The sequence below is a fragment of the Olea europaea genome, unplaced genomic scaffold (genome assembly GCF_002742605.1).
Source record: "Olea europaea var. sylvestris unplaced genomic scaffold, O_europaea_v1 scaffold673, whole genome shotgun sequence".
Classification (NCBI taxonomy): Eukaryota; Viridiplantae; Streptophyta; class Magnoliopsida; order Lamiales; family Oleaceae; genus Olea; species Olea europaea.
The window spans coordinates 22838-33830 of NW_019265111.1; the positions used below are offsets into that span (position 1 = coordinate 22838).

A 10993-nucleotide genomic window follows, 5' to 3' on the forward strand; every position below is an offset into this window, starting at 1 on the left:
AGTTTTTAATTCTTACTAGTTATGTTTACTTTCTAAAAGAGGTTAGTTTATCTTTATTTTTTATTTAAAAGGAGTTAAGACTAAACTTTACGCTTGTAAAAAATTAAATTTCAGCTTTCTGTTCATACTTTGTCGAGCCATCTCGAATAGAGTTCTTTGAATTCTTGGACAACTTTGAAAGCTCTATGAGTCCTCTGTCTGTTGGCATTGGAATCAAATCAATTGAAGGTCGGTAGAGTAAGTTATGTCATTTTCCATGTGCTATATTCAATGTACCCAATAATAGATTTTTGCATATGTTCGAATGTCCATTTGAGTGTATAAATGATGTTAGAAAATTATGAAATTTTACTATGTAGTACTTGATTGAGTTTAGGAAATATTGTAAGAATTTCATAAATTTTCGAGCCCGACAAATGGTCCAATTGAGCTAGATCGTTAGGTAGTGTGTTGGAAGTTGAATTCCATTAATGTAAGATAATATATATAAGGATGAGGTAGACAAAGCCCCCTTTAAATGCTTGACATATGGCTCACGTTTGAATAATTTTTAATTCTTACTAGTTATGTTTACTTTCTAAAAGATGTTAGTTTATCTTTATTTTTTTTAATTAAAAGAAGTTAAGACTAAACTTTGCATTTGTAAAGAATTAAATTTCAACTTTCTGTTCATACTATGTGAAGCCATCTCGAATAGAGTTCTTTGAATTTTTGGACAAATTTGAAATCTCTATGAGTCCTATGTCTGTTGGCTTTGGAATCAAATCAATTGAAGGTCGGTAGAGTAAGTTATGTCATTTTCCATGTGCTATATTCAATGTACCCAATAACAGATTTTTGCATATGTTGGAATGTCCATTTGAGTGTATAAATGATGTTAGAAAATTATGAAATTTTACAATATAGTAATTGATTGAGTTTAGGAAATATTATAAGAATTTCATAAAATTTTGAACCCAACAAATGGTCCGATTGAGCTAGATTGTTAGGTAGCGTGTTGGAAGTTGAATTCCATTAACGTATGATAATAAATATGAAGATGAGGTAGAGAAGCCCCCTTTAAATACTTGACATATGGCTATAAGTGTATTTCGTACACTTATTTAAATATTTATTGGATGTTTTAAGGATTTGTAATTTTATGTACATTGTGTTTGTTAGGTGAAGATCGATAAAACCAAAAGTTCCAGGACTGTGTAAATAATAAAAAGTTGTGTTGGACCTCATAATGAAGATTCGAAAGTTCTAGGAGGTAATTGGACGAGAATAGAAGGCTACAAGATAAAAAGGAATAAATGATGGCCAAAATGCACACGTGAGAAAGTTTAGTGACCAAATTTTTGGTCCCAAATCAAGCCCATGTCAAGCCCCTGTCTCAAAAATTCCCTTAGTTGTGGGATCATAAAACTTGTAATCCCTGAACCTTTCAGAATATCCAATAAAATAACAACTGATTGTCCTTGCATCTAGTTTCTTTTCATTTGGCTTATAGGGTCTTGCCTCAATTGGACACCTCCAAATATGCATATGCTTCAAACTAGGCTTCTTGCCCGTCCAAAGCTCATAAGGGGTTTTATTATTGGTCTTAGTTGGAACTCTATTGAGTATATACGTTGCGGTTTTTAATGCTTCACCCCAGAGAGATTCTGGTAAGGTAGAATGACTAATCATACTCCTCACCATGTCCTTAAGTGTTATGTTTCGTCTCTCCGTAACACCATTCATAGTGGACGAATCCGACATAATGTACTGTAGGACGATACCGCATTTCTCTAGGAATTTAGCAAACGGTCCTGGACGTTGTTCACCTGAACCGTCATATCTGTCATAGTATTTACCCCATGGTCAGATCTGACGCTTTTGATATTTTTGCCGAGTTGGTTCTCAACTTCAACTTTATAGTTTTTGAACACATCCAATGACTGTGATTTTTTATGCATGACATATATGTAGCCATATCTTGAAAAGCCATCTATAAACGTTATAAAATATTGTTGATCATTCCAAGAACTCGTAGGGAATGATCCACAAATATCTGTATGTATAAGTTCTAAGATGTCCGAAGTCCTATTGGCTTAAAATTTCCTTTTATTGGTTTGTTTTCCCTTTATACAATTAACACACAAATCATAATTTGTGAAGTCAAGAGGGTCGAGAATCCCGTCAGACACAAGTCTCTTCATTCTCTTTTTGGAGATGCAACCTTATCTCTTGTGCTACAACGAGGCAGAATTTTCATCGGTTAATTTTACTTTACACCTTGAGTACTTACATGCAATGGTTCATTAAAAGAAGCAATTCTATTGATAAATAAAGATTATCGTAACCTGATAAAGAACCAGAACCAACCAATTTTGAATCATGAAACAAACTGAATTTTTCATTCATAAATGAACAAGAATATCCATATTTGTTCAAAGTAGAAATAAAAATCAAATTCCGTCTAAAAAAAGTACAATAAATGTTTCATCAAGATCCAAATAAAATCTGGTCTTTAACAATAATTTAAATTTTCCTATTGCCTCTATTTCCACCGTCTTGCCATCTCCAACATAGATGTATCTTTCATCATCACTTGATTTTGGCAACTTAGGCAACTTTGTATAGACACACTGATGTGAGTTATTGTACCATAATCTATCCACCATGTGCGTCTAAATACCGAAGTTAAATTAATCTCAGAACAAATCAAATAAAGAAGAATATCTTTCTTCACATGCCATGCATGATAATTCGTACAATTCTTCTTATGACTTGCAGCTCCTCAAAGGAAACAACCAAGCTCAGTTTGTTTCTTATGTTGTTTCTTTTGTGATGTTGTACCCACAACTTCCTTATCAGTTTTTCCTTTTCCTTTATACCTCATTAAAGTAAAGTTTGCCAAAAGTGTACTGGTTTTAGCATTTTCATTCTTGGCAAATTTCTTCTCAAGATTCTTAAGGAAAACCTTAGCTGTGTTTACTTCATTAGACGTAGTGCCCCAAAATGGTTTAGAATAGCACATTTCATGACCATTAAGTTTAGGCGGTTCAATCTTTTCCCACTTTTTCATCTCCCTCTTGTCATTAGAGGTACTCTACTCAGTAAGTTTAGTAGGTTAATCGATCCGTAAAGTGAGGTCTAGGTCCATGACTCTGAGAACGATCAATACATTCTCTTGCCATACCTTGAAGTTCGTGCCATTAAGGATTGGAATTGGGTTGATGTTAGTAGAGATATTAGCAGTGGAACTTGAAACTGAATTAGAGAACAATAATTACAAATGGCTCACATGGATATCCTTAATATGCAAATAATATAAATCTCAAATAATTGTAGGGCCCATCACAAGATATCTAGCACATCATCAATATCTAGTCTTTAGACAGAAATATTGACTTGTAAGTGGTACTCTTGATGTAGTGATCAAACACTGACAATAAATACATATCAATCAATAAACCTTTCTTTTGACTGATTTATTGATTACATGTTGAACCAAATAATCATCACATGTTTACCACCACAGGTGCATGTGAAATTCGGGCAAATATTGACCTTCCTTTGGGCTGGTCAATATTCGCATGAATAACACACATAAACAAATACTATTTAATATTCTAAGTTAATCAATCTCCACAAGAGAGGTTGCTTTGGCAACATATTGGTTCAATTAATTAACTTTTGAATATTATATCTCTTAAAATAGTTCTTAGTACCAAAATTTGAGAAAGATAATCACCAATTTTGCATATTTTATTTAGTTTTAAACTTTAGGGGCATTGGGTTAATAATTCAAGACTTTAGCAGTGCAAAACTAATTAATTCAAAACTGTAGGGGGCAAAATTAGTAAATTTAAAACATTAGGAGCCAAAAATTGACCAATTCAAAACTTTAAGGATCAAATTTTAAAATTTTAAAACTTTGGGGGTCAATTTGAATTAATTATAAACTTTAAGGACTTTAAATCATAAAATTCAACACTTTATTGACCTAAATTAATTAATTTTTAAACTTTAGGGACTAAATTATTAAATCCAAAACTTAACGGCCCAAATTTGAATATAATTTAAATGTTAGGGACTGGAACCTTAAATTTATAACCCTAACCCTAATTGTAAGCAGGGGCCTCAAATAATCTAATTTACAAGACAAGCCCTCGCCCCCAAATTCGCTGAAACTAAAAACCTAAAAAAAAAAAATTCTTCTCTTCTTTCTTCCTTGGGCGGCGCCGACGTGGCCGGTACCACAGACAATGTCCGGCACTGCTGCATTTGCAACAGCTTGCACTGTTGCAACCGGTAGCGCCTGCTGCCAGGAAAGCTGAAAATTGATTTTTAAATTTTATTTTTTTTAAATCCAAAAATTTGTAATTCGTCAAAAAAATTCATAATTTGGAAGTTTCTTCATTCTTAATACGAATTATGAAAAAAAATAACGAGAAATATGTCAAAAAAGTTTTCAAATTCAAGAAAATATATACTCAAAAAATTGTCAAATCCGAAAACTTCAAAATATTGCAAGAACCAAGATTCCAAAAATTTGATTCTCAATTATTCAACATGAAAACACTCTGATATCACTAGTTGGATAATTTATTACCTTTAATTACCGGATCTTTCATATCGGATCATTAAGAAATCCGAGATCTATAGCGAAAGCGTACCTGAATCAAACATGGTTAATGCAATACTTGAATCCTGCGGTTTAGTCTTTCAAATTTACACGTAGTCTCCTTTTCTCTCTTTGATGGGATGCAAAAGAGAATGAAAAATACTTACTCTCTCTACGTGTGATTCGGGGACCATAACCATTTATATATACTGATAGCCTTTGACCTAATTCGGCCCATCATAGAATTATGAATCTGGGCCCGATCTCTACACATATAGAACCCACACTTTAATTGGATGTATAACGGTCCAAAATTGAAACCATGTTAGATCACTTTAAATGGGCTCAACCGAATTCGATAGCCTTTAATTTAAAACATAACAATTTTACACATAAGCCCACACGATCGTTTAAAATTCCTTACAGAAAGATTCTCTGAATTCAATGGACCTCGCATTGTTGAACTTCAACAACGAATTAGTTCAATATCACAAGGTCATGATTCTAATATTCAAAGTTGAAGCTTTATGAGATGAATTAAATCTTTATTTACCAGTTCCATCTTGCATATGTGAGTCAAATAAAGCCTTGGAGGCTTATAGAGATAGAGATCGGACTATGCAATTGCCAATGGGTTTAATCTAAATAGCTGTGCGTGGTCAAATGATGGCCAAATCTATCTGCTTCTCCACAAGCATTTCAAAGCAAACTTCTGGTCAGTCGTCAACTCCAAAAACTCTTTCATTTACATGAGCAGTACCAAGGAAAACTGGCTTTGATCAACAACCAGTCAAGGTCAGGTAATCTCCAACCACAAGTCGATCTTCAGAATTTAATTTCATTTTTAAATTTTCGATGAATTTTTCTAAAAAGAAATATACCACACAATCAAACAAATTTACCTAACTAAGTAATCTACATAATGTGTGTGCACAAAATAGGATTATAGAAGGTTTAGCAATACTCGCCGTGCATATGATGTTTCTCTTTTAGCACTCAATCTTTAATTTTTCTTTAAGGGTCCGTTTGATTGCAAGAATGAAATTTGGGTAAAAAGAAAATGAATTGCAAGGAATTGAATTACCTAGAATTCGTTTTATTGAAAATTGTCAATTAAATGTGTTTGATTGATATAATTTTCTACTTGAAAAATGTTGAAATTTTGGATCTTTCTATAATAGTTTGGCTTTGTTTTTCATGAAAATTGTCACTTAAAGAGATAGAATTTGTTACAATTGTCGATAAAATTTATTGCCATTGCCAAAATAAAAAATAAAATAAAGAAGTTGGAAAAACCAATTCCTATTTTCCATGTTCAACGCATTAACATAAAATTAAAAAGTTAAAGGCTAGAAAGATGTATTGCCTTCCATTAGTTCTTGATTTATAGTTCCAAACTCGACGTTGGGCAACAATTTTTCATGTCACTTTGAATAATGTTTTAGAGGTTTTGCTTAACTCCTGTATATTGTCTTCACACCACACTTAGCACATCCTTCAAAATTTTATTTTGCCTTCTTGAATATGATATGGCATGCCTAAATTATCCGGTTCAAAGAATAGTTTTATTTTTTTTATCTACATTAATCACAAAATCAATGAAGTTGGAGGTTTGAATGCTAGTTCCATCTTCTTTCAAACCACTAATTCGTTTGGCTCCTTCATGATTAATTTCTTGATTTCTACTTGGCCTTCCTTTTTAATTGTTGATTTCTCGGATTGAATGATGAAGAGATCCTCTATAAGCGTGTTATTTAGCTAATCAAGAATAATTTGGTCTTCAATCCTTTTATATTTTTGCTTGGGGAAGACAACTCCTACAAACATATCATAGTCATCTTTTTCTTCTTCATATGGATCATCGAATATTGCTTTCTGTACTTCCTCTGGAGTGGCCAATAACAAGCCATTTTTAGTATATGGTTAATCTCAAATTGCTTTGAATCAACTCAATTATTAAGCTCCAAATAGCAATTTTTTCAAACTAATTGTATTCAAGTTAGGATTTTTCCTTGCAGATAATTTAATTTATACAAATTAAGTAATAATTGCTTAATTTACATATAAATAAATAAAAATAGAACTCGGATAAGTGAATGAAATGCCCTTATCATACAGCTGCACCAAAATTTCAGAACCCTAACTGTGAATTGGCGAGCCTGTTCCAATTTCTTGTGCGGATGCACTAAATTCCAACCCCTTTGCTTTTTCTTCTGGCTACCCTTCATTCTCCTACCAAAAAAAACTTGAGGGGTGATGTTAGCCATATATAATTTCTATATAATATTATTGTATAATATTTAGTTTATTATCTAACTTCTTTCTTTTATAGATTTCCTTTTTATTTACTTCTCTTGTAATATATAAACTCATGTATTTTCATTCGAAACCTAATTCTTTGGAGGCTCTCATAATTAGTTGCTTCTTCCTTCTCTCTTACTTCTTTTCATTTGTTTGTTTTATCAAATTGGTTTGTATTATTCACATGGTATCAGAGCTCAAATCTATGCATCAAAATTGATTCTATTTTGTGCAAACTGAAAATGGTGCAACGTGGAAATGGGTAGTGGACGATAAGTGGACAATTGGCAGTTGGAGTGGGTGGTGAAGATTTTGGCTTCAGAATGTTCTGCTTTGTCATTCTTGAAGTTTGTCTTTTTGTTATTTTTGGCTCAAATTCTTCTTGGTTAATTTAGAAGTGGACAGTTGTGGATGGTGGTTCAATTTTTTGGCAAATTCTTACCACATTCTTTTCTGAAGACAGGCAGCCACATTCTTTTCTGAATTTGGTTCAAATTCTACTTTCTCATTTTAGAGGTGGATGGTGGTTCAAATTTTTGGCAACTTCACACCACATTATTTTCTGAAATAGGCAACTGCAATACAAGTGGGTTCTTGGTAAGGTTGTGATTGTTTGGTGATATTATTTGATTATAGGCTGTGATTGCTTGGTGATATTATTTTGATTGTACGTACACTTTGTCATATATTCAGGTGGCCAATTCCGGTGGTATTCAGTGGAGGTTCATTGGTTAGTGTTGATTTTCTAGAATTATGTGAATTTGATTTCTTTTGAATTGTAGCAGTTTGTCTATTGACTACATGATCGCAATTGAAGGAGATGATTGACTTCAATCCATTAGTGTCAAATTAAATGACAAAAATCACACATATTAGAGTAAAGTGATGAGAAATTTTCTACAGGGAAACAGATTGTGGGGCTACGTTAGTGGGACTATTGTAAAATCCAAGAAACACAGCAGAGAATTATGTGACGGAGTTGGATAATTGGGAGTCAAACAATGCGAAAATTCTTACTTGGATCCATAATTCTGTTGAGCAATCCATTGGTACATAGTCAACGAAGTTTGAAACATCAAAGGAAGTTTGGGATCACTTTTAAAAATTATATACTAAGTATAACTTTGCAAAGTGGTATCAGTTGAAGATCGATATACGAGTTTTAAAACGAAAGAATATGAGTACTCTCGAGTTTTACAATGATATGAATTCAATTTGGGATGAGTTAGCTCTTACAGAATCAGCAGGACTGAAAGCATTTGATGAATACATTAATTTTAGAGAGGAGCAGTGATTAGTTTAGTTTTCTATGGTACTTTGTAGTGATTTCGAGGGACTTAGAGGCTCTATGTTACATCGCATTCCACTTCCTTCAGTTGATTAGGTGGTTAGTGAATTTGTAGCTGGGGAAACACGTTTGAAATCTCTTGTAGGAAAAGTATATCTTCTTCTATCTAATATCTCAGTGTTGGTTATGCCTTTTCGATCGTCCACACAGTAATAGCACAAAGGTTATTTATGAGTCGCTAGTGATAAGTTTAACTTTTGCAAACAAAAAGGACATTGGAAGTCTCAATTCCCTAAGTTATTGAAGAAGCAACGCCACAACCACAGCTGCGATCCTATTGTCCCAATGCTAACATGGATGCCAACATGCCACCTGGTGACTTAGCTATACTTGGAGCACTACCTTCTTTCAGTCCAATGTTGACTGATTTAGCAGAGCATTTTTAGAAGTTTTTAGCCACGCAGCAACATGCTATTTTAGCCTCTACTCATATATGTTTGTCATGTCAAAGTTTCTCAGATATTTCTTCCTCGTGAATCTGTAACTCAAGTGTTTCCAAACACGTCATTTAATTCAAGATTCTTTAATGACTTGCATCCTTCTCATTCATCTTTGTTTGTCATGACTATTGATGGCACACCATTGCCTTTAGTAGGTGTTGGTTTCGTTAACACATAATTTATCACTCTCAGATGTCTATTGTGTTCCAACTCTTACTTTGAATCTTATTCTATTGATCAATTGTGTGATTCTGAATATTTAGTTCAATTTTCTTCTACTGCTTGTCATGTGCAGGATCCTTGATCTCAGAAGCTGACTGGGATATGCAGTACGCAACGACGGTTATATATGTTGGACAATCTGAAATCACCACATGTTGCAGTCTCTAGCATTGACTTGTCATCTTTCTATCTAAATTCTTCGTTTTCTAGTTTTTATTTGTGGGATTGTCGCCTTGAACATGTTTTCATTAGTCATCTGAAATTTTTAGATTCTAAGGGTCAATTGGGAGATTTGCAAACTCATAACATTTCTGATTGTAGTGGTTGCAAATTAGCTAAAATTTTTTGCTTTAAATTTTTCTCAAAGTGTCTCTCACTCTATTGCACCATTTGATCTTATTTACTCTGATGTGTCGGGATTTGCTCCTATTATAATAAAAGGAGGGTCTAGATATTATGTATCTTTTATTTATGATTATAGTTGTTATTATTAGGTTTATCTTATGAAACGACGTTTTGACTTTCTTTCTATTTATCGTTCTTTTAGAACACTTATTAACAGTTAACATTCTAATGTAATTAAATGTTTCAGATGTGACTTGGGTGAAGAGTATACTTTAGCTAATTTCTCTGAACTACTTGCTCATAAGGGCACAATTCATCAAACTTCGTGTACTAATACCTCACAACAAAAATGGTGTTGCTGAACGAAAGTATAGGCACATTGTAAAAACTACTCGTTTCCTTCTTTTGTATGCTAAAGTTTTCAGCGAATTTTGGGGAGAAGCAGTTATTACTGATGTTTCTTTAATTAATAAGATTCTTTTTTCCCACAATTGAGGTATATCACCCTTTAAAACATTGTATAGGCATCCTCCTAATTACTTTTCATTGAGAATTTTTTGCTATACTTGCTTTGTTCTTCATCCTCAAGTCGGACGTAATAAGATGACATCTCACTCGCTATCTGTAATTTCTTAGATTATGGGCAAGAGCAAAAGGATTATCGCTGTTTTGATCCTATTAATAAGAAAGTATATGTTTCTCATCATGTCGTATTTCTTGAGCACATTCCATTCTTTTGTATTCCTAATAATGCTCATGACTTGACTAAAACTAACCTCATTTGCATTGATCCATTCTTTGATGATATTGACAGGCCACCTTCCCATACCCCATGTATTGTTGATTCTTCATGTCCTACAGGTATACATGCGCTGGCTCATGATACCCTTCCTCATTCTATGGCTTCCCAAGTAACACTCGAGATTGTTGATCTAGCTCATGCTCTTCCCTATTCCTCGATATCCTTAACGTGTTCGTAAGTCCACTCAGTTACTTTATTTTGCATATTCTTGTTATTCTAAGTCATTTTGTTGTTTTCTAACCTCCATTCATAAGCTATCTGAACACTCTTCCTATAAAGAAGCTATTCTGGATCCTCTTTGGCAATAGGCTATGGCTGATAAACTTTCTACTCTACATAAGATAGACACTTGGGACTTGGTTGCATTGCCTCCAGGTAAACATGATATTGGTTCTCGTTGGTTTATAAGACTAAAATCAAATCTAACGGTTTAGTTGAGTAATACAAGGCTAGATTAATTTCTAAGGGTTTTAATCAGCAGTATGGTCTGGATTATGAGGAGGCTTTTGCTCTTGTTGCCAAGATGACCACTGTTCGTACAATTATTGTAGTTGCATTTGTTTGTCAATGGAGTCTCTCTAAGTTGGATGTCAAAAATGTCTTTTTGAATGGAAATCTTCACGATGAGGTTTATATGGTTACCCCTCCTGGTTTTTCTCACTGTCTTGAATATGTTTGCAAACTCAAGAAGACACTTTATGGTATCAAACAAACACCTTGTACTTGGTTTGAGAAATTTTTCATTGTTGTTACCTCTCTTGATTTTGAATCCAGTCATCATGACTCTATCCTATTCTTTAAATGTACTTTAACTAGTTGCATTCTACTTTTGCTGTATGTTGATGATATGATTATTATTGGTGATGATGTTGATAAGATTGCAGATTTGAAATTAGAATTAGCTCGTCGTTTTGACATGAAACACTTAGGTACTTTATCTT

The 10993-nt window shown here is 33.3% G+C and overlaps 1 long non-coding RNA gene across 1 annotated transcript; it reads left to right on the forward strand.

The window, feature by feature from the left end:
* The first annotated feature begins 7366 nt into the window (after positions 1-7366).
* LOC111390356 lies at positions 7367-9316 on the forward strand. Its single transcript, XR_002701904.1, has 3 exons — positions 7367-7492; positions 7589-7625; positions 8979-9316. It is a non-coding gene; the product is annotated as an uncharacterized LOC111390356 (long non-coding RNA).
* Positions 9317-10993: the final 1677 nt, after the last annotated feature.